Below are 22,786 nucleotides of genomic sequence, written 5' to 3'. Positions count from 1 at the left end.
TGCAGTCTAAGGTTTCTCAGCAAAGAAAACCGTATAACAAACTGGAGAAATTTAACAGAGTTCCTCTCTGAAAGCAATTATTAAGCTACTAACAACCAGAAATTAAAACAGATAAAGGAACTCCGGTGAGATCGCCGGCCTATTAATTCCCTCCTCACGGACTAGTCGAGTCTCCTCTTCTATTCCTTTTGATATGTGTCGGACCGATGGAATTCCGTCGTTATTAATAAAAAATATATGTCGGTAATCCTGGCAGGTAATGTAGCGACGAAAATCTGTCGGCGTTGTCAGTAATGTGGTTGCTATTAAAAATTTCACCCGTATAAAACTCCGTCGGTATTTTATAGGTAATTCTATCGGTAAAAGAAAATATTACTGATGGAAAATAAAGCTCCGTCTGTATTGAACTGTTTTTTTGGTAGTGATACCCCTCTCTTGATGCTTACAGAGCTTGCATCTCCATTAGTTGGAACTTTGTTTTGGAATCAGCTCATTATCATCTTGAGTCTACTATGCATTGCTTGTAGTACCAGAGCTAGTTGTTGGTCCTCTTGCCTTACGGTTGTGTGACATCTTAAAGTTAATTAGTTATTGTGTTATATTCATGCTTGTTGCATGAGCTGGAACATGTTTGCATCTAGGATATGTGGTCAGTTTCATCTTTGTATGTTTTGGTGATAATCAATGTTGTTTTTTGTTTTTTTTAGTAATTCTGTTGGTGACAGTGGGCAACTGGTTTCATGACCCATGCTTTCATATTCACTAAATATGTAAAGCATAAGATTTCTTATACTTTTGATCATCACAGGTCTTTTTAAGAAGCTAAACTATTCATCCTTTTTATCTCTTCGTATTTCTTTGTAATTTTGGATCCCTATGGGCGTGCTGGAAATTTCCCAGCTTTAACCTTCTGTTTGAGTTTTGTTAGCTGTCCTTGAGTTTAACTATCATTAGAGCTTGGTGTTTAGCTTTTAGAATTATCTTGCAAACAATTCCCTTGAGTCGCCAACGACCTTCGGGTTTATTGGTATACGGGTCGCCGATAGAGCTCTCACCGAGTGGTGAGAGTTCGATTCTCGGCTGAGGGCACATTTCTGGGAGTTGTGAATAGTGATTGTGTACGGATGGTTCCAGCGCCCACGTGAGGGCGGCCCCATCCCCACTTGTTCCACCGAGGCTTGTGCACGTCCCTGGGTCTCTAGTGGGTTCGCCCCGCTCCTCTTTCCCAAAAACAAAAAACAATTCCCTTGAGTGGGTTGAACTAAATTCTTTGCAAATTCCTTTGTTATTAGCACAATGTTTGGGTGAGTAGGATTCTATGGGTATGACATTATGCCAATTTGCTTGTATATCTATGTTTGAACCTTGATTGCAATTCTTAGCTAACCTTTAGCTTGCCATTTTTGCTGGTTCTATATGTCACTTAAGTTTGGCTTGGTGTTGGATTGATTTATTTTGGGGGATAGACGGGTAAATAATCCTTTTTTAAACCCCTGTATTATTATTTTATTATTATTATTATTTTTTTGAGAAAGGCGACAAGCACCATAACCTAGGGATGTGCATATGTGGGGAGCAAAGCTCAACGCCAACTCACGTGCTCTCACCTTGCGTAAGCTATGAGATTCGATCCCGGGTCCTTCCCGAAATGAATCACCTTACATCAAGGGACCTGATGCCAATTGACACAAAGGCCGTTGGCAACCCCTGTATTTTTGAAATTATAAAATTTTGAAAAATTTATGCATGTCTTATTTTGGTATTTTAATTGTTCCTCAACTACCTATATATATGTTCACTTGCTTAATCATCTAGTGAGATGATTATTTTTTATTTATTGGTTTAGTTATAAAATAATTTTATTTATTTATTTATTTACTCATTTATTTCTGCCATTTATTGGTGTTCATATTCCGTCTCTTCCTGCGTTCAAAAACCATCATTCCTCCCTTTATTTATTTATTTACTCTTTTAGTTGCTTATATATTCGCACTTTTATTACTTATATGTTATCTTGCTGTTTGAACATAATTGTTTATTATTGCTTTTTTTATTTATTTTGAAAATAATTATGTATTTAGTTTTCCATTATGAAAATTTGGAAAAACTTATGAATAATTCCGTACATTGACCCAGAGATGTTTTGAAATTTTTTTCTCAAAATAAACTATACTTCACCTTGTTTTCGGGGGTTAAACATTGACATTGTCAACAGAAAAAATTTTGAAAAATGAAATTACAACTTCGTACTGGTCCGTTGATGAAATAATAATGGCATATGATATCTAATCTTGAGTCACTGAGCGTAAATAAATAACATATGTTATTCTGGCTCAGGTCACCGAGGGTACACAAATGACCTTTGATATCTGTAGTGCATTTGAAGATCTAAGCTATTACTTGAGAAACTATTATATTTCTATTTTATATTTTTAGTTCGGATATTCTTTTGATTGCAATATTTTTGGGTTAACAGTTATACTTAACCTGGTTATGCTATTTGTTTGCCTTTTGTTTAAAAATGTTGGCAACTCATGGTTTAGTCTTGATTATTCTATTTATTTTCAATTTGAGATTTTCAAATTTTGAATTACTTACTGGTCTAGTAAATTCATGAAGCTGTTTTAAATTCTTTTCAAACCAGAAGCAATAGACCCAGAGCTTGCTTAGCAAGCTATCAGTAGTTATTTTTCCTTTGGATTTATATCTTGAGTTATATTTGTTATATGGACACCAGATTCTGAATTTTGGGCATTTCTGTATTTCGATCATTCATGTACTTAGAACTGTTGCATCCTTAAGTTGTGCATGTTATTCCTGTTAGTTTTGAGGCCTTGCAAATTTACTGGGTTTATACCTTATGAGATTGTGTCCGCTTGGCCGGATTAGGAGAGTGGCATATATTTGAAACAAAATGATGAGTGCCATTGATTTTATTATTTTAAAGGAATGAAAAAAAAAAAAAGATAACTCTCTATTTTACTTATGTGAAAAAAAGTATACGATGGAAATTTGGTTTAAATCATTGACAAAATTTTTTAGACTATTGGGATGAAATATGCCTAATACATCAAGTATTTTGCAACTAATATCAGATTTTTTTTTTATCAAACAAATAAAACTTAATACCAGAGTTTTGTGTAATAAGAATAATTATTTAGTTTTTATTTACAAATTAGATGGAATTTCATTTCATAAGTTCACTTCTTGCCTTACTAGCATACCGTAGTTTCCTCACTCCGATATAGGTTCAATCATCTATGCACGTAGAATCGAAATCTACGAACGTTACTATCAACTGTTGGATTTTGATCCAACGGTTGATCACTATTTGGTGAATAGTGTTACGGTGTTTATGAAACAGTTGCAAGTAAAAAAAAATATGATGTGCAGTAATTTAATCTGAACCGTTCAATCAATTTGTGCACAGTAACTAAATAAATCTGAACTCGTCAAACCCTATTTCTACTAGATCTACAACAACCTTTCTAAAAACTAAACTAAACTAATCAACCCAAACTAACCCATAATTAGCTCTCACTGTAGCAAGATTAATGGCACTGTGCTTGTCTGTGGGACGTTCGTAACGTCCACAGACAACCTTTTCTCATATATATATATATATATGAGGGTGTGTAGTTCGAGAATGTTTATAGTTTTAAAATCTACAAAAATTCGTGATCAACCATTAGATCTTAATCCAACAGTCATCACTGTTCATGTGAATAGTAACATTATGTTTATGAACAGTAGGAAAAAAACCACAAACACCCTAATTAATCATTCCTGTCTGTCTCTCTCTTCCACAAGTATTGTTGTTAACTACATACAACAGACATTCACATCCCAGTATTTTGATCTGAGCCATCAGATTGTGATCAAAATAGTAACTGAATCAGTCGCAGCTATCCAATCCTATTTTTACTAGTATCTATAGTGAAGCTAAAAAAAAAACCAAACACTTGTCTCTCTCTTCTACGACCACTGTTGTTTACGTATTATGTATATATGTATCATAAAGTGAACAAGCTACAGTTTTACTGTTGGGCTACACCAATATTGGTGTACATATACATATTTTAATAAAAAAATTTTATATAGATGATTTTATATATAACATATAACTCCACAAAATATAGATATCTAAAGAAGATATCTCCCCTCAACACGATGTAAAATAATAGACTTAGTATATTTTCTAAATAAAATTTAATCTCAATTTTCTACTATAATATAAATAATGATGCAGTATAATATAAAGAACAAATAATAACATTATATTCTCTAGTACAAATTAAAAATAAAAAATAAAAGACTTAGAAGCATTTAGTAAATTCCAAAAGCATCCATAAGCCTTTAAAAAATTTTCAATACTTTAAAAATTCCTTATTCTTTTAAACTTATACATCAAGCATTGCTAGGAAAAATCGAAGAGCTCTTACAAGCTTGGCCAGGCTTGTTTGGCGACACACAATTTCCAAATAACCGATGCAGCTCGTGTGTAAGACTTAGGAAAAGGCACAAAGAACAAATAAGCTCACATTGAGGCCATCGAGCTCACCCTTGCTCAACCTAAAGGTAAACTAGCAAAGAGGGATATGAGAACTAGATTGGACCTAGAACTAGTTAAAGTGTTAGGTCATCAGATTGTCAGTTCAATTATTAGGTGTATTGAGTCAATATCGAGTCAATTTAAATATTTTAAAATAATTTGATTTAATATAATATTTTTATTCATTCAAAACCCCAATTTATTTAGAAAATCATATGTTCACATTAGTTTTTATTGGTTCAATTACAATTCCAATTCAATTAGAGAACTAAACTGGCTCCAACACTAGTTCACCGGGTCAAATCGTCAGTCCGAATCTAATAACATTGTAGCAGAGTTTGCCTCAATTACTTAACAAAGGTGAAAAAAATGTAATGCAGGATAACAGATTAACATCATATAAATTTTATTTAATTAAAAAAATATTATATGAGAATGATTTTTAAAATCTAGGTGCTTACAACGCATTTAAAACTGAAAAGCTTAATGAAGTATGTTAAAGTTTGGTAAGGATCATATGGAGGAGCATGGACCTCTTTTCTTTAAAGCACACTACCCTAATCCAAGCTAACCTAAACTATTAAAAACATCAATGTAATAATTAAAAACACACACACACACACATATATATATATATATATATATATATATATATATATATATATATCACATATTTTATTGTAGAAAACGATGAGACATTCAAAAACTCTTGAATTCAAGACTCATTGAAAATAATAATAATAACGAATCATCGATTATGGATGCGGACTAACAGCTCAAACACCTAGTTATTTTTTTAAAATAGTATATGAGCTAAACCATTAAAAATAAAAAATAAAAGACTTCGAAGTATTTAGTAAATTCCAAAAGCATCTATAAGCCTTTTAAAAATTTTCAATACTCTACAAATTCCTTGTTCTTTTAAACTTATACATCAAGCATTGCTAGAAAAAAATCAAAGAGCTCTTGCAAGCTTGGCAAGGCTTGTTTGGCGACACACAATTTCCAAGTAACCGATGCAACTCATGTGTAAGACTTAGGAAAATGCACAAAGAACAAATGAGCTCACATTGAGGCCATCGAGCTCACCTTTGCTCAACCTAAAGGTAAACTAGCATAGCAGGGTTATGAGAACCGGATTGGACGTAGAACTAGTTAAAGTGTTAGGTCATCGGGTTGTTGGTTCAATTATTGGGTGTATTGAATCAATATCGAGTCAATTTAAATATTTTAAATAATATGATTTAATATAACATTTTTATTCATCCAATACCCTAATTTATTTAGAAAATCATTTGTTCACATTAGTTTTTTATTGGTTCAATTACAATTTTAGTTCAATTAAAGAATTGGACAGGCTCCAACACTAGTTCATCGAGTCAAACCATTGTTCAGATCTAATAACATTGTAGCAGAGTTTACCTCAGTTAATTAACAAAGGTGAAAAAAAATATAATGCAAGGTAACAACGTATCATATAAATTTTATTTAATTAAAAAAAATATTATATGAGAATGATTTTAAAATCTAGGTGCTTACAACGCATTTAAAAACTGAAAGACATAATTAAGTATGTTAAAGTTTGGAAAGAATACATGGAGGAGCATAGACCTCTTTTCTGTAATGCACACTACCCTCATCTAAATCGATCTAAATTATTAAAAACATCAATGTAATAAATATATATATATATATAATATTTTCACGCATTTTATTGTAAAAAAATGAGGATGAATCATTAAAAAATTTTGAGTTCAAAATTTATTAAAAATAATAATAATAACGAATCATCGGTTATAAGTTTGAGCAGTAAATTAATAAGAGTAAATTTTTTGGGAGGTACCCAAACTTTGACTTTGTATTTTTTCAGTATCCCAACTTTGATTTAGATCAAAACGGTTACCCAGCTATGATTCTCTTCCACCGGTAAGCCACCCAAACAATTCCGGCCCATATGTGCTGATGTAGAGGTCGGTTTTTACACACTCAGCCTTTGAAATCCAAGTGTGTCTGCCACGTCATAATAAATTTACACGTCAAAACACTGTAATTCCACGTTAGCCATGGAGAAAGTCACGTGTCGAACAATGCTCGCCACGCGTCAGCAAAGCCCCTTTCGTCTTTCACCGGCAGGCCACCCAAACAATGCTCGCCACATACAAATTAACTTGGTCATCCATAAACGGGCTAGATCTATACATGTATAATTACTTAAATCAATTAATTAAAAAGTCTATCATTAGTGATACAATTTACTTCAATCAATTAAAGACAGATAGCAATAATTAAAAACACATGGCAAACCCAAATCCAAAGGCTTACATGATAAAGAACACTCCTTACATGATTAATTAAGAGAGGTTAAAGCTTTGTAATCAAAATCTTATTTTGCACATATTTTAACTCTAGATCTAAGTATTCAAGGGGTTTTGTTGTACTGAACTTTGGTTCGTGTTCTCCAGAGTCAAGTGCAATGTTCTCTGTACTAAGGAGAAGAAGTTACTGAACCAGGCCAGGCCTCTATCTCAATAGCAAGTCAAACCGTGACTCTTATTTGAACTATAAACCTTGGTTCAAAATATCAACCAAGGTATATATATACCACCTAGTACAACCTATACATGTATAATTAAAATCACATACTAGTGTCTGCCTCATAGAAAAAAACAAAGCAATGGGCAAGAACATCCACACAAACTAACTTGCCCATCCATAAGAATAAAAAACTAGCAAATTAACATTGGTGGCAGGACATATATATTTAACAAAATAAAGTCATCTAATCTATATTACTGGCAAATTAATCATGACATTACAAATCAAATTCAACTAAATCAAGTTTAATCAATATATTCAAACCAACAGGTTTTGTTGAAGCAAATATTCAAACCAAACAAATAGTACAACATGTACTGGTGATGCAGAGATCTATACATGTATAATTAAAATCACATACTAGTGCCTGCCTCATAGAGAAAACAAAGCAATGGGCAAGAACATCCACACAAACTAATTTGCCCATCTATAAGAATAAAAAAACTAACAAATTAACATTGGTGGCAGGACATATATATTTAACAAAATAAAGTCATTTAATCTATATTACTCGCAAATTAATCATGCAGTTACAAATTAAGTTCAACTAAATCAAGTTCAATCAATATAAATAAAATCATTCAATCAACTTGGATTTAAACCTTTCAATGTGGAGTCTCTAAATAGCCTTTTTCAACTATATCTTTCTTCCACATTCAGGTTATTAATTGATAATGGAAACCACAAGGAGATCACATACCAAGAGGCTATTCAATACAACTACAGCTGCATCCACACATATGTCTAAAAGTCTATCATCAGTGATACAATTTACTTCAATCAATTAAAAACATATAGCAATAATTAAAAACACATGGCAAACCCAAATCCAAAGACCTACAGGAGAAAGAACACTCATTACATGATTAATTAAGAGAGGTTAAAGCTATGTAATCAAATTCTTATTTTGCACATATTTTAACTCTAGATCTAAGTATTCAAGGGGTTTTGTTGTACTGAACTTTGGTTCGTATTCTCCAGAGTCATGTGCAATGTTCTCTGTACTAAGGAGAAGAAGTTACTGAACCAGGCCAGGCCTCTATCTCAATAGCAAGTCAAACTGTGACTCTTATTTGAACTATAAACCTTGGTTCAAAATATCAAGCAAGGTACATATGTACTCCAACAGGTTTTGTTCAAGCCAATATTCAAACCAAACAAACAAGTTGCTACTGAACTTTCGTTATCTAGTTCACATTGATGGCAGGATATAAAAATTACACAATAAATAAAACCATCCAAATCAGTTCAGTTAATGAGTACACAAGATAATTACATATCAAGCAAGTTAACCAGTTAACTGAGTTATCTCAGATAACATTGCAAATTAAGCATCCACTGATTTAATAAGAATGATAAGAGCTATCAATTGCACGTGAACTCACAAATTAAATGGGAGACACTACACATGAGTAAAAAAATGGAAGCAAAATATTTTAAGAAAGATACAAGTGCATTCAAACAAGTGCAATATCTACTAATTTAATAAGAATGATAAGAGCTATTAGTTGCACGTGAACTCACAAATTAAATGGGGGACACTGCACATGAGTAAAAAAATAGAAGCAAAATATTTTAAGAAAGATACAAGTGCATTCAAACAAGTGCAATATCTACTAATTTAATAAGAATGATAAGAGAAATCAGAGACACATTAACTTAAAAATTAAATGGGGACCCATATGGGTCTCAGGCAAACACTACTCATGTGAAAAAAAAATGCAAGCCCTGCAAACGTTACTCATAATAAAGTTGCTACAATTGCATCCAAACAAGTTATAACTAATTACTAAAACTATAATATTTAGTAGATTTACAACCTCATCCATGCAACAGACGAGTAAAGACTAAAACCCTGCAAACCCTACAAACCCTACAAACCCTACCTTCGATTCATCTTCAATTTCAAACTTCACACAGCCAAATAGTTGCAGAATGACTTGGATTTCAAAGAAGAGCACTTACGGTAAGCTGGGGCTTCTTCTCCTTCGAACCGTACCTCCCAGTTAACAGCCATCTTCACCAGCGAGCTTTCTTCCGTTCAACTGCCGACCACTTACAGGTGACCACAAAGCTTCTCTTCCTCGCTTGCGACCAAGACCAACACCGTCACCTCTTCTTCATCACTCCTCTCGTTTTCAAAACCAAACAATGAGGGTTGTATCCTTCTTTCGTTCTCAAGACTGTCTCCTTCTTTCATTCTCAAGACGAAAGGGGCTTTGCTGACGCGTGGCGAGCATTGTTCGACACGTGACTTTCTCCATGGCTGATGTGGAATCACAGTGTTTTGACATGGAAATTTATTATGACGTGGCAGACACACTTGGATTTCAAAGGCTGAGTGTGTAAAAACCGGTCTCCACATCAGCACATATGGGAGGAATTGTTTGGGTGCCCGGCCGGTGAAAGAGAATTATAGCTGGGTAACCGTTTTGATCTAAATCAAAGTTGGGATACCGAAAAAATACAAAGTCAAAGTTTGGGTACCTCCCAAAAAATTTACTCAAATTAATAATATATCCTTTTTAAAAAAAAACCATGAGTTTGCAATATCAATTGCTTTTGTCTTCTTCTAAGACAGCTCCAACTCCCAATAAAGTGTGGATTTTTCTCACCGAAAGATGGAATTCTTTCACTCCACTGAAGCCCCATCTCACTCTATCATTCCTCGGGAGCCATGGAGTTTCCCGCGCGGAGCTTGGTCTTCGCCATCAATGGAGAGCGTTTCGAGCTCTCCGAAATCGATCCTTCAACTACTCTCCTCGAGTTCCTGCGCACTGAGACCCGGTTCAAAGGCGCCAAGCTCGGATGCGGAGAAGGTCTGATCGTTTTCCCTCTTTTGAGCTTCTTTTCTGTTTTTGTTTATCTCTGTTTTTTTGGGGTTTTGTTTTCAGGATTTGTTTGTTTTCTGATTCTTTCTTGGTTTCTCTGTTGTTCTCGTTGTGTTTGTTGATTTGGGGATGAATTCGATGTTGTTTTGAGTGGATTGGATTGTGTTGGGATTGGAGAAGTTTTTGAATCTTCTTCTGCTACAGCTAGCTCTGATGAATATTGAAGGATTAAAGCCACTCTGGGTGCTTCTAAAATACGAATCTACTGTTTTGGTTTGATTGAACTGGATGAAATTGTTGCTAGTTTAGAGACCGAGATTAATATTTTTTTTTATTTTTTTTTTTAACTTAAGTGATTGGCCTTAATAATATTTTAAAAAAAATATATTTTTTATTGCACATTCAAGGTATTTGTATGTTTTGAAAGAGTGAATACGTCTGAAGAAATCATGTGATATTGGGTTGTTGCGGAAAATGGTTTATTTTAACAGTTTGCTTATAATAAAAGGTCCTTTATTAATGTTAATTCTTGTAGATTACAAAGTTATAAAGTAAGTGATGATTATGTTTCTCATGCAATGCAATTTCTTCTTTTAAATGTTCTTTTTATGTTATTGGACTTGCTCAACTCTTCTCCTTATAAGAATGTGAATTATTAAATATTTAGAAGATTCAACAGTGGCGTGGAAATTATTGAGGATTTTTTTGTATTTACTTTTCTTTCTCAAACTACTTGATGGTTTTGCTTTTCATATGTTTGAGTCAGCATTTATCGTAGCTCTAACTTATCCATGGTGGCCACAGAAAAGAAAAATAAATTTGCATGCTCATTGGCATACTGATTAAAGCCTTATTTTTTGATGTGTAGAGTTTAGACCAACCTGCAAGCTTTGTATGAAAAGTGTGATTATTATGTTACAGGTGGCTGTGGGGCTTGTGTTGTTCTCTTGTCGACCTATGATCCGACATGCAGACAAGTGAAACAATTCTCTGTGAGCTCATGTCTCACTCTTCTTTGCAGTATACATCTCTGTTCTGTTACAACTGTTGAAGGACTTGGAAACTGTAAGGATGGTTTTCATGCGATACAAAAGAGATTTGCAGGTTTTCATGCCTCTCAGTGTGGTTTTTGTACTCCTGGCATGTGCATGTCTCTTTGTGCTGCACTTGTCAATGCTGATAAAAGCAAAAGACCTGAACCTCCTAATGGATTTTCAAAGATCACTTTGGCTGAAGCAGAGAAATCTATTGCGGGTAACCTTTGTAGGTGCACTGGTTACCGACCTATTATAGATGCCTGCAAAAGTTTTGCTGCTGATGTTGATTTAGAAGATTTAGGTCTCAATTCATTTTGGAAGAAAGGGGATAAAGATGTGAATGTCAACATGTTGCCTTTCTATGATCGAACTCAAAATGGACTCGGCACATTTCCTGACTTCCTAAAGTCCGAAATGGAATCCTCAATGCACAGCTATTCTTGTTTGTTGGCAGCAAATGGAATTAATCATAGTTTTCCTGCAGTGGACGTGTTGAATCCAATTGAGAATGTGAGCTTGGCACAGGGGCGTTGGTATCGTCCTAGTAGTATCAATGACCTTAGAAAACTAATGGTTTCTGAAATAATGAATGGGATGAGTAATGTAAAATTGGTTGCTAGTAACACAGGTTCTGGTTACTATAAGGAAGAGGATTTATTTGACAAATATATTGATATCAGAGGAATCCCAGAACTTTCAGTGGTGAAAAGGAATAACAGAGGCATTGAAATTGGAGCAGCTGTTACAATTTCTAGGGTTATTGAAGTTCTGAGAGAAGAAAGTGAAGGTTTGCAGTTAAATGAAAGATTGATATTTAGCAAAATTGCTGATCATATGAATAAGATTGCCTCACAATTTGTTCGAAATACTGCAAGTCTTGGAGGTAATCTCATCATGGCACAGAGAAGCCAGTTTCCATCAGACATTGCCACAATTCTTCTTGCTGCAGGTTCAACTGTGTGCATTGACATGACCTCACAAAGGCTGACTATCTCCCTTGAGGAGTTCTTTTGGGCGTCCTCCATGTGAAAACATGACTTTGCTTTTGAGTGTCCATATCCCTTTCCAGAGTTCATTTAACAAATCATTATCTGGAATGAATGATGTCACTGATTTCACTTCTAACACTGAATGCAATTTACTGTTTGAAACCTACAGGGCATCCCCACGTCCTCTTGGAAATGCTCTGGCTTATGTAAACTCGGCTTTCTTAGCTCAGATTTCTCTGAATGAAGTGTCTGGGTATCCTCGTGTCGAAAGTGTGCGTTTGGCTTTTGGGGCTTTTGGGTTTGAACATCCTTTCAGAGCCAGCAATGTTGAAAAGTTTCTAGTTGGTAAAACAGTCACGCCATTTATTTTGCTTGAAGCAATCAAATTACTTTGTGAAACTATTATACCAAAAGATCGCACTCCACATTCTGATTATAGATTAAGTTTGGCTGTTGGTTTCCTATTTAAGTTTCTTCAACCACTTGCTAAAGACTTGACAGATCCTCTGAAAATGGTTACTGATATGGATACCGTTTCAAGTGCTGAAGATCTGAATGTTGTGCCAAGCAATTTTAGCAAATCTTCACATGATAAGACTGTAGAAGTTCAGGATGTTTATCAGGTTGATCATCGCAGTTCTTTTTTTTCTTCAAAGCAGGTAATGGTATCCAGTGGAGATTATTGCCCAGTTGGTCAACCAATTAGGAAAGCTGGAGCTGAGGTCCAAGCTTCTGGTATTGTCCACTTCTTGTGTCTATCCAGATGATTGGGATAATTTGAGCTTTAGTAATTTTTATACAGTTCCCTTTTTTTTTAATCATTTGATGCTTCTTTTCTTTTATTTGGGAGTATTGTTTTCTTGATAAGTTTTTTTTTCTGCAAATCATGGCACTGCATGTCAAACTCAAGGCTCAGACTGTACCCGTCTCTCTTTTGAGTCATGCAAAATTAGCACTTAGTGTGGGTTGAGACATTCTTATAGATTTGACGCTTTCAATACATAATAACTTTTTTCTTTTTAATCATTTTGAACAATTCAAATTATTGAAATTATACTGGAGGTTCAGTGTATGGGATAATTATATTCATCTAAAAAGCTGCTCTGTAAGATTTGTTGGTGTTGAGCAATTATGACATTATGACAGTATGATGTTTGCCCTTTCATTGTGCGAACTCCGGTAATTGGTTTGAGAATCAAGGGATAAGGGAAGGCCGTGAGCACAGGTTCAACTAATCCCTGCCTTCGATACCATGCAACAACTTCCTTTTGTGTGTTTGGCCTTACAATGTTAGGGTTCCATATTCTTGATCTGTTTTAAGGGGCAATGGGAAATTGTTTTCATATTTTGCAACTCACACTTTTGATACTCCATAGTTTTACTGTATTAACCTACCAGCTAGAGTGGTACGAAAGAATGTCAAAACGTTAAATGGGATGCAAATTTCCCTTCATTAGAATTGGGAACAATAGAGAAATTTTAATTTCCTGCCAAGTTCTAATGCATGATCCACTTTATGCCATTCTTCTTTTAGTTTTGCTTTGGTAGCATAGTGGAGTGTGATTGGCTTTTGCTTTGGTTGCATATGGTATTTGAAATGCTTGATACTTTTTCTATATTTTTTTTCCCTCTTGGTTTTGATTTCAGAGAGCCATCTAGACATTAACTGAACTGTCCAAGTACTTGTTTTGGAATTTCTGAAAAGAATGATCTGTTTAATTAATCACAACCACCAAGCACAAACATGTTTTGCATTGTGCTTGTAGTTACTTTGCTAGTTGTGTTCCTTAAATGTTAATCCAGCATCAGTGACCAACATTCTAGAATTTTAGGTGTCCTCAACTTTATTTAGTTTTGGAATGTGTTTCAGTGGAAAATTCCAGAAGCCATTTGTTAGGAGTTTTTTCATACCGTGAATTTATTGATGTCATTTCCACCACATAAAAGAGATGCTTTTCAATTACTTGACCCATTTCTAATTTATGATTCTATTAACCAGGTGAGGCTGTTTTTGTGGATGATTTGCCTTCTTCAAAGGATTGTCTATATGGCTCATTCATTTACAGCACAAAACCATTGGCTCAAATTAAGGGCATTCAGTTCAAATCAACACTGACATCAAAGAAGATCATTGCAGTTATTTCACATAAGGATATTCCAAGTGGAGGAGAGAACATTGGATCAATGACTATGTTTGGTGATGAGCCATTATTTGCAAACAAAATTGCTGAGTATGCTGGCCAGCCACTCGGTGTTGTGGTTAGTTCTTCTCCTTACATGGAACATACATTCTAGTTAGCTACCCAATTATATCATTCTTTTAACAGTAATCAGAGGAGAGCTAAACTTTTTGCATAATATTTTATGCTCACAGTTATTTTTCACTATTCTTTTGAGTATTTTTTAGTATGGCTTACAGGTAATCTGGTTTAGATTGCAGAAAAGCAGAGGTTTGCTAATATGGCTGCTAAACAGGCAATAATCAACTATAGCACAGAGAATTTAGAACCACCAATTTTATCAATAGAGGATGCTGTTAAAAGATCTAGTTTCTTTGATGTTCCTCCTTTCCTTTATCCTAAGCAGGTTGGTGATTTTTCCAAAGGAATGGAGGAAGCTGATCACAAGATTTTGTCCCAAGAGGTTCTTTTCTGTCTCCTTTTGTTTCTTGCAATTTCATTTAATTATGACTCTTGAACCTTGATCAGCCTTCTTCAATTGTAAAACAAACTTCTCTTATGTAATAACGGAGCATTTCAAAATTGAGCTTGGTCAATAATTTTGATTCCATTAGAAACCAATTCGACCTCGGAGTCTTGCATCAGATATATTATTGATAAGCTTGGTTGAAATAGAACCACTATTCTTAGGCCAAACATGATAGAGTCTTCAGAATGTGGGTCTCTGGGCCCAAAATTAGTATGCGATCGTGTTAAGAAGATGACATGTTTCTTGCTAGTAGCAAAAGGTTTGAAATTAAACACTTTCCTGTGTTTTCTAGGAAATATAGAGGCTAATCATAATGAAGTAAAGAAGAACAAAACTCTTTTATATCTTTAAATCTTCTGCTTTTAGGTTTTAGAAAAAAGGTTGTTTTAGGATATTTTGAGGCTTCGAGGGAGAGAGAAAGCTTGGTGTAATAGCTATCTTAAATATTGAGAATATCAAGCCTCTATTATTGTACCATTGCTTCTAAAATTGTAGGGATGCAATCGAGTCGAGCTGAGCATTGAAGTGTTCGAGCTCGGCTCGATAGAATTAGCTACAGGCTCGAGCATGTATGAGCCCTGTTTTACCTTGTTAAAGGTGACTTCGGACTAAGGATGCATGGACCTCTGTTAAGTGGTTGGTATATAGCTAGCAATGGCTAGTTGACAGTAATTATTTAATAGCTGAGCATTTATCATTTGTCATATTAGAGGACACCAATGCTTTTTATTGTTTTATTTCCTTTTATAATTTGCAGGGGTTATTGCTATGCCATCAGATACTTGAGAGAACACTACCCTTCTTATTGAAGAATTTGTTGGCTACTAGTTCTAGTCAAATAGAATGAGAGCCATTCTTGCTAGTAAAATTAAGAAGTGTAGAAGCCTAGTTCTAATTGTATTGCTTCCAATTACTGTTTGATGCATCATTTTTTTAGTCTGATTTTGCTTTGTCTGCATGCAGATTTGTCTTGGTTCTCAATATTATTTTTATCTGGAGACACAAACAGCTCTTGCTGTTCCAGATGAAGATAATTGCATGTTGGTTTACAGTTCAACACAGACCCCTGAGACAGCACAAGCAATAATTGCTAAATGCTTGGGCATTCCCTTTCACAATGTCCGTGTGATTACCAGAAGAGTGGGTGGAGGTTTTGGGGGAAAGGCAACAAGATCACTGCGTGTAAGTATTGCACTATCAGTTCTCATGTCTCTGCCAATGGGGGAGTTGTTTAATACTTGCTACATTGGTTGCAATATGAGTCGAGTCTTCAGCCATAGATTAATATTGGATTAACATATTTGACTTATCCAGTATGTTCTCTACATTGGGCAGTTTAGGAGATCAATAAGTGTGCCATGAAACTTTAACCTTTCCTCGTATCATTAGAAGGATGGAAGACATATTCGAATTCTACTTGTTGGATGACAGAAAGAACAAGCATATTTCTTTGAATGGCTACTATTCTTTCTAGTTTTGCTATTGTTTGTGAACTTATTGTTCATATTTAGCATGAACTATTACCTACATGAGCATTAGGTATTTTCTTCCTTTGCAGTTCTGTATGCTTTCCGTAATTCATATGGTATTTATGGAAGTTTTCATTGTATGCATAAGCTACTCATTCATTAAAATCCTGAAAATATTAGGTTGCAGCTGCTTGTGCACTTGCAGCACACAAGTTACGTCGTCCAATTCGAATGTATCTGGATCGCAAAACTGATATGGTTTTGGCAGGAGGGAGACACCCGATGAAAGTAACTTACTCTGTAGGTTTCAAGTCCAGCGGGAAGATTACGGCTTTGCATGTAGACTTAATGATTAATGCTGGCATATCTGAAGATGTGAGCCCAATGTTGCCACATAATATCATTGGTTCACTGAAAAAATACAATTGGGGTGCCTTGTCTTTTACTGCAAAAGTTTGCAAAACAAATATTTCAACAAAATCAGCCATGCGTGGTCCAGGTGAGGTGCAAGGATCTTTCATTGCAGAAGCTATTATTGAGCATGTGGCATCAAGTCTCTCTGTTCATGCCAATTTAGTCAGAAAGGTGAATCTTCACAACCTTGAGAGCCTTAAAATGTTTCATGAAGGCTGTGCAGGGGAAGCTTCTGAGTATACATTACCTTATATTTTCGACAAGTTCACTGCATATGCAGGCTATGATAATCATGTTGAAATGATTCAACAATTCAATAGCTGCAATAAATGGAGAAAACGGGGCCTTTCCTGTGTACCCATTATACAGCCAGTGATACTCAGGCCAACTCCTGGGAAAGTAGGTATTTTAAATGATGGTTCAATTATTGTAGAAGTTGGAGGGATTGAATTAGGCCAGGGGCTCTGGACAAAAGTGAAGCAAATGGCAGCTTTTGGACTTGGACAACTATGGGAAGATGGAAGTCAGGACCTTCTGGAGAGAGTGAGAGTTATTCAAGCAGATACTTTAAGTCTAATTCAAGGAGGTTGGACTGCAGGGAGCACCACTTCTGAATCAAGTTGTGAAGCTGTTCGTCTTGCCTGCAATATCCTGGTTGACAGGCTAAAATTTCTCAAAAACAGCTTGGAAGATGAAGCAGGTTCAGTTTCATGGGATACCTTAATATCACAGGTATTTGTTTGAATATCTCCACTCTCTAAGGATATTTTATCAAATATCATTTGATACTCCACTCCACTATATTTATCAGACATTGGGCCTATCCTTAACCTTGTCTCAGGCGCCATAATAACCTTCTCTTGACCATTTGGCTTAGCATGTTGTGATTCTTACCAGAATGTAAATTATGTTTGATCTAACACAGAATTACTAAGACAACCTGGAAGATAGTTGGATGTAGCTCATCAACAGGGCTGTATCCTTAGATCTTTTTTTAGTTGTTTGTTTGCGATTACCTCTTCGCCTCTTTTGCCAAAAAAAAAAGTCTTGTCACCCTGACAATATTTGGATAAGTTTTCAGATATGGAAGATGCTCTTGCTGCTCAAATTACACTGCTCTGATATTGCATCTACATGTATTACTAGTTATCACTGCATATTCCCAATTATATGAGAATTTACCTTAATGCGCGTCACCAGGAGTTTTGTCAGCAATTGGTTTTCTATATTCATATTCATTTTGGAGAACCACAATCAAATTGTTTCAGTTGGATTACTCAATCAGCTTCTCTTCTCATTCATCAGATATTTTCTCCTTAATGTACAATTTGTCCCTATCTGTATATTTCATCATGGCTTCTCTGATATGTTTTTATTTATTTATTTATTTATTCTTTTCCAACTGCCAAGGCTTGTGTTGTTGTCGAAGATACATTAGAAACATGCAATCTACCATACCCATTGTAGGCTATCATTAATTGACTTTTAGGTTGATTCTTGCTAAATGTGCAATTAGGCATGTTGTTTGTTCATACATAACATGACAGCTGTTGCATGGGTAGCAGCAAACACAACGGGTATACACACAATCCCTGGCGGCTAAAAAATGGTCAAAGCATTGTTATTTGATATTCTTATCACCATAGCATTAAAACATTGAACATTATCCAGAATCTTTGGAGTTGGTGATAACATTCCTTACCTGAAAAGTGCTTTTTTCTTAACCTTTTGTCACTAGTTTCTCAACATAGCTGTTTTTTTCATAAACTCATACAAATGACTGTGCCTCTAGAAGTGCTTAACTTGTCTCAGAAACACTTGTAGGGCCCAAAAAAACACATCCACACGCGCCTAAAATTAAATATAGGATAAGGAATTATTGGGGGTAGCATAACATGGCTAGCATATTAATATCCCATTTTGAGGTACAACTACCATAAATCAGACAAAAAAAGTTAGAATCGAAGCTTGTGTTGGGGATGGAACAACTCCTATTGATATGTTGAGTAGTAAGATTTATGCTGAGTTTTCAGATGAGACTTCAGAATCAAAAGCAGATTAGAGAAGGGAAACTACTTTTATTTGTTTACACCATTACACCCATGCATAGTGTGGTGTCCATAATGGGTTTGAGAAGCAAACCCAATTTAGTATGCCATGATTATTTAATTTTATTTTTGTTCATTCTTGTAGATAAATATTTTTTCATGTTCTTTGCTTCGGGTTGAATTGTTCCAGGGGTATTTGCATTTCCTTCATTAATAGATTCCTTTCCTTCTAACTTGCAGGCCACGGCTCAAGCAATCAATTTGTCAGCTAATACTTACTTTGTTCCAGATTTACGTTCTCAAGCCTATCTAAATTATGGTGCTGCATTAAGTGAGGTAAAGCCATGACCTTTCTCTTATATATGCATATGATCCTTGAGCAATATAAACTGATCGTGACCGCAATTCCAGGTCGAGGTGGATCTTCTTACTGGAGCTACCACAGTATTGCGGACAGATCTTTGCTATGATTGTGGCAAGAGCTTGAGCCTAGCTGTTGACTTAGGACAGGTTTGTTGAATCTTAGAGATTTGTGTATCTTTTATTACTGAACAAGAGTATGAATCTACATATTGAAAAAGTTGCAGGAGAAATCAGGTCATAACTGCTACCAGTACTCGGTTGTCATATTCTAGGGAACCTGATGCTTGCTGATTTTTTTATAACGCAACCATATTGCCAGAAATGTAAGGGTGGGTTGTGTCAAACGGGCAAGTATCCATCCTCATTAGTGTTCTAATAAGCAACTATATTCAACATCTTTTTGATTGGAATGCACCTCAAAATCCTCGACCTATGAGTGGGCTACTCATTAAAGGTTGTGTGGAGAAAGCTAGAATAACGAATTCTACCTATCTTGAGGGTACAAAGGTTACTTTTATGAATCGTAGGCTATCCTTTCACATCTTTGTTAGCTTTATTTTTGTGTCGGTGCCACCCGTCTTTTGCTCTGTAGAGTCTAATTGCCATCCATTAGCTGTATTGTGAATTTGCATTTAGAGAAAAAATGATGAGGTCCGCAACTTGCTTGCTGCGGCATTAGCAGCTACTTGGGAAAATGCGTAAGAAGAAATATAGTAGCGCCTGCTTTCATCATCAAACACTGGCTTCAAAAGAGCAGCCCTGGATGTTTTCAGGAAAAATGGAAAAAAGAAAGACAGCATTGGAAAAGGAGCCACAATGTAATGTTTGTCTCAGCTTAGAAACCTTTTGCCTTAGAGAAGGGTCCAGGTTTCACGTTAGTTTATGGTTTGTTACTGTACCACATTGCCATTAGGTTGATCAAAGATCATGCCAATGGTCACAAATGAGCTGTCTTTTGTTTTACAGTTATTTATTTCAAAGTCTTGATGAATTTGCGTGCTAATGAATTATACTACCTAGTTTTTTTGCTAATGATCTTTGTCCTTATTAGTATGTGTGCCGGTGAACAAATGTTTCTAGCATGTTTGCTTACTATGCTTTTATGGTATACTTGAACAAGTACCCTAATCAGAAAAAGTCATTCATCTCTATATCACATGCAATTTGTCCAATATAATTGCATTTATCTTAGGCTTAAGTGCAATATTGGTCACTGCACCATGTCATACATTGCGCATAAAGTTTAGTTTGGTCTGTATTGCTGGCATGAGTGTCCACGCAACAATACATCATGTAATTATATGTTTTGAAATTAATTAATGATAAGGTGGATATTGAAGGTTTACGGGGATGTTCACATGTTGGGTTCATGTGCGAAAGTTGCTATCCGGAAAACATTTTTTTAAAAAATAGTTTTCTTGTGGCAACCTTTCCTACGTGGACTTGACAAGCTAATAACCACACAAGTCTTTGATATCAACCTCATTATTAATTAATTTTATAAAAATACAAATACATAAACGTATTACCATGTGAGCACCTGTGTCAGAAATACGGGCCAAAGTAAACTTTATATGTCTAGTGCAAGGGTTATAATGCACTTTTTAAAAATACAGGGGCCAAAGTGCACTATACAGTATACAGTATAGTACAGGGATCAATGGTGCACTTTGAGCCTTTATCTTACGACATTACTTTTATCTTACTGCTAATATTCTTAATGTAGATTGAAGGTGCTTTCGTTCAAGGAATTGGGTTCTTTATGTATGAAGAATACTTGGCGAACTCGGAGGGATTAAATGTGACTGATGGGACTTGGACATACAAAATTCCTACTGTTGATACCATCCCAAAACAGTTCAATGTTGAATTACTAAATAGTGGACATCATGAAGACCGTGTTCTTTCCTCAAAAGGTAGCTTTCTTTGCCTCCTGGTTATAACTTGCATACCTGGCCATTTCTACATTGCAATCAGAAAAGGTGTTCTTAATTAAATTTTCTTCTATCTGTGAAGACATCGAAACATCAACCATAGGCTCCATAGCTTATTCTATGATTAGATAGCAACTCTATCATGGTTACTAATCATTTTTTGCAATCACTATGCATTCTTAGAAGCATGTCCCTTAAAACAAATATGATTGTTTTTGAGGATGTGTAGCTATGACTTTTACGTGTTCAGTCATGGTTTTCTTCTTGTCAAAACAGCGAAAATTACTTCAACAGTAGCTGGGGCAAACTTCCTTAAACTTCTACAAAGTTAGCGAAATCTTGGTTGAATTGACCAAGTTGATTATGTTGTTTTTAATGACTGTGTAGAGTTGGCCTTACTTTAGACATGTTGAGTTCGTGAGGTTTACAATTCAATTGTTTTCATATAAATATCATGATTAACACCAGTATTCAGAGGTGTAGAAGCTCCAGTAAAGAGATGCATGGATTATAATCTTATTCTCCAAATTTGACTATTTCCATCCAGAGAAAGTGAGAAAAGTTGAAGATTTCTAAATATCAGGAGCAAACAGGTTGCCAATCAGTAATTGTTCTGTCATAACTACATCCAGTATCCCCCCTTTAAAACATATTTGTGTCAGCCATATAGATGCAAACCAATTGCATATTAGCTTAAGTTAATAGACTGACAAATCCAAGTATATACTATTTATATCCATATATACACTCTGAATACAGCCTACATTTAACCCCTTGTTCGAGTTATCTGTATAGCATCATTACTCCAAAATAAATACAAGTGAATCTTCAGTACTTACAATACGAACTATAGCATATATTTTGAATTATTGAATCTCTTATATGCTCTCTATTACCAATCCTGTAATACTGTGAGCCATTTTGTGCAGCTTCTGGGGAACCACCTCTGTTATTAGCAGCCTCTGTTCACTGTGCAACAAGACAAGCAATCAAAGCAGCCCGAGAGGAATACCGTTCGGCTATACCCACTGCTTCTCCTGATATCTTTCAATTGGATGTTCCTGCAACCATGCCAGTGGTAAAAAAATTGTGCGGGTTTGACATTGTCGAAAGGTACCTCCAAAACTCAATTTCCATTCACCGACCGGAACAAGCATGATTTTAGAGCTCAACTCACCACATCCTACTGTTAAGGGTAGACATCAGTTTATAGGATCGAACCGATTATTGACATCGAACAGCATGTTTAGTATGATCTTATTGTTGACATCTAGATACCATGCATGTTCTAAGGGTCACCAGTTTTGAAACTCATCTTTGTGGGCAAAATGGTGTGGTCTGTATTTCAGCTAAACAATGGGAAAATAATGTCAAAAGCTTCATGTTAAGTTATTTCAAGTTCTGGAAAATAACTAGATGCAAAGATTTACTTTGAGCTTTTTCTTTTCATCCTCATTTTTATATCTGAACCAATTTTACATTTCTTTTAATTAACATTAATATGGTCTATCCATTTGTTCATATAGAATAATAATATTAACAGTTATTTTATCTTTAAAATTTTAAATACAAGCCTTATTTTTCCTCCTTGTCATCTCCACCAGTTAACCAATCCCTTCCATCAGAACTTGTCAGCCATAGTTTAACTAACCTAATGAAAATTATTTTTTCAATGACTAATAAATAAATGAACATGGTTTTGGGTACACTCATTGTCTCATAATTCGAAATTTATTTATTTATTTATTTATCAATTTATTAAGAAATGTGGAGTAAGTGTTCCACCAATTTGTCTAATCACCTATAGTACATTGAATTCAGTGGCCATTGAAGTACAAGTGTTGG

General features: G+C 35.1%; 1 pseudogene; it reads left to right on the top strand.

Moving 5' to 3' along the window:
- The first annotated feature begins 9,763 nt into the window (after positions 1-9,763).
- On the top strand, positions 9,764-22,339 carry LOC120276929 (annotated as a pseudogene).
- The last annotated feature ends 447 nt before the right edge of the window (positions 22,340-22,786 follow it).

The sequence above is a fragment of the Dioscorea cayenensis genome, chromosome 15, assembly GCF_009730915.1.
Source record: "Dioscorea cayenensis subsp. rotundata cultivar TDr96_F1 chromosome 15, TDr96_F1_v2_PseudoChromosome.rev07_lg8_w22 25.fasta, whole genome shotgun sequence".
NCBI lineage: Eukaryota > Viridiplantae > Streptophyta > Magnoliopsida > Dioscoreales > Dioscoreaceae > Dioscorea > Dioscorea cayenensis.
The sequence above is the reverse complement of the archived record's forward strand: the minus strand, read 5'-3'. Positions and strand labels throughout refer to the sequence as shown.